General features: G+C 44.0%; 1 protein-coding gene across 5 annotated transcripts in view; it reads left to right on the top strand.

Annotated features, from left to right (window-relative positions):
• The window catches only part of LOC138176098 (ATP-binding cassette sub-family C member 9-like), a 204,682-nt gene that overhangs the window by 179,837 nt on the left and 22,091 nt on the right, over positions 1-2,754 (top strand). The window lies entirely within an intron of this gene.

Raw genomic sequence — 2,754 nt, 5'->3', positions numbered from 1 at the left:
GGGGGGGGGGGCTCTGGACAACGGCTTCCCAGAATCCAGATCAAATCACAGAACACTTCTCAAAGTGAGCCCCCAAAACAAAGCTACATATCAGGGCTTATATAGCCTTCTCCTGGCTCAGAGAATGTAACAACCTTCTGGACCCACTGGCCAATCAAGAAGTATCCACTGAAAAACAAGCCTCCCACCCCAGGCTTCAGGTGTACCTCAGCCTAGGGGCAGGGAAGATCTTCCAAATTTGCATTCCCATTACATACATGCAACTGGGAAAAAAGATATCGGGACCTGGGGTCTAGGAATCCATTTTGCCCTACTTGAATGTTTGGGGGGTGATGGGAGAGGATATAAGAGAGAACAGATTGGGGGAAGGGGTATTCAGTAGGTTTGCTATTTTGGGGTGGGGCTTAGAGGAAAGATGGGGAGAAAATATTATAACTCAAAATCTTGTGGAAATGAATGTTGAAAACTAAAATAAATAAATAAATAATTTTATTTTTTAAGAATACTATTAAGTCAAGGAGGCATTGATAAAGTTGACTAGATGATCTCTGAGGTCTTTTCCAGCTCTGAGATTATGTGAGGGGAGGTGTCAGGAATAGATGATCTTATAGACTAGCAGTTACATTCTTCTGAAGCAGAAGGGAAGAAAAGAGAAGGGAAAGAAAAAGAAAGGAAAAAGGAAGAGAGAAGAGGAGAAGGTATAGAAGGGAATAGACAATTATATAGCACTCACTGTGTGCCAGGCACTGTGCTAATCACTTTATATATATCTCATTTGATCCTCACAACAGTTCTGTAAGGTAGGTGCTGTAGTTTTCCCCATTTTACAGTTTAAGAAACTAAGGCAAACAGAGGTTAAGCAACTTGTTCAGGTTCATACATCTAGTAGGGTCTGAGGCTAGATTTGAACTCAGGTCCTCCTGACTCCAGTGTAGTGATATTTTCACTGTGCCACCTAGTTGCCTCCAGAAAAGGGGGGGAGGTAGTGTGTTGCATTTGTGACACTCACGTTCTAAGCTTGTTGCTCAACTCAGAGTAAGGGCTGTAAAATTCCATGGGAAGAACAAATCAGGAAGGTCACACAGCCCTTTTTCTTAATTGAGTTTTAACAACTGAAATCCCTTTTCCCTATACCAGGGGAGTAGATATTATTCCCCCAAAATAGATTATGACCTTCTGTTGAGCATATCTAAAGAGTGATGTTAATATTTCAACACCTTTTCAGTTCAGGAAGGTATTCCTAAAATTCTGACGAACCTCAGAGAAAACACCAGGAATGCTGCAAGGTCAAAGGCAGAGTGGATGACCTCTGCCAGGAATTGTTGGCATTGTAGCCATGCTTCCTGTTCCTCTTACATAAACAAAAGATGACCCATGGCATTTATAATGTCATTAGACTTAAAAAGCTTGGCACCTAGTTTAACACATGATGTTAATAAGACCAGGGTTATGATTTAGATATTCAGGCAGACCAATTAATTTTTCTCTAATTCTTAACCATAGACAGTACTTCTAACCAGGTTAACCGTTTTGAACAGCCATAATACTGTTTCTGAGGACCCCAGGTGATGAATAATAAGTTGACTAAAATTTAATACCTGAAATGTATTGGAGAGAAGGGGTGAATTGGGAAAATCTACCATATTTGATAAATGATCAATAGGATCTAGGTATTTTAAAATGCAACACAATAATTCTTTCAGTATATTGGTAGAACACTTAAAACTTGACATTTTTGTCATTTGATTTTCTTTCCTATTATTTTCATGCAATGTAAGGAATCCTTGGGAAAATATCTTTGTTGGTTTCTATGCTATATAAATTCAAAGGAATAAAAAATTACTTTAGGTAGAAGCAAGACCTTCCCGTGGCTCCGGCTTCCACCCCCCTCCCATGTAAAAAGGGGACTCTAAACAAACTTTGGAGCTGCAGAACCCACAAAATGACACAGAGAAGCTAACATCCCGCTGAGGACAGCCTGGCAGGCCGGCAGGAATCGGCCAGCGCAGCACTCTGGGAGCCGAGCCCAGTCCCACGCCGAGGCTTTAGCCCCAGGGCGGGCCTGACCAGCCGCCAGCCAGAGGGACTACAGATCAGCAGCAGCTGTGGCCGTTTCCAGATTTATCAATACATAGATGTGAAGGACAAGGTGAGAGGCCAGTGCAGTCTGGACTTTGGGACCCAGGAAGTGGGAGTGCGTGGCTTTTACCCCTGGAGCGAGAAACCGCTGAGATGCCAGCACAGCCTGCCAGTGCCACATGGCGGCTTCAGCTCCTGGCCTGCAGAGTGTAGGGGGACCAAGCACCAGTCTGAGGGGTCATCGCTCTTGCTTTAACCTGCTTGGATCTGGATTGCAGTCTAGGGTGGAGGTCCTGGGGTGTGTGTCCAGCTTGCCAGAGCATGTGGAGACCTCAGAGAGGGCACCCATCTAATACCTCCGGCAGCTGAGAAAACCCCAGCGTTTGGGACGAAAACTCCCCTGTCTGGTGGCAGAGTCCTACTGTGGCAAAAAGCCCAAAAGTCAAATCATTGAGTGGCAAAATGAGCAGGCAAAGGAAACCAAGCAGACAGAAGATTCCAACATTACACTCCTATTTTGGGGATAAGGAGCAAGGCATGGAACAGGAGGAAAACAGTGAAGTCAGAACTCTTGCACCAAAAGCTTCAAAGGAAAATACAAGCTGGTTACAGGCCATAGAGGACCTTAAGAAGCAGATAAGAGAAGTGGAGGAAAAATTGGGAAGAGAAATGAGA

Source organism: Petaurus breviceps, unplaced genomic scaffold, assembly GCF_028583685.1.
Source record: "Petaurus breviceps papuanus isolate PSGF00001 unplaced genomic scaffold, PetGlider_PUasm1.0 81, whole genome shotgun sequence".
Classification (NCBI taxonomy): Eukaryota; Metazoa; Chordata; class Mammalia; order Diprotodontia; family Petauridae; genus Petaurus; species Petaurus breviceps.
Note: the sequence above shows the minus strand (reverse complement) of the source record. Positions and strands in the feature narration are given on the sequence as shown.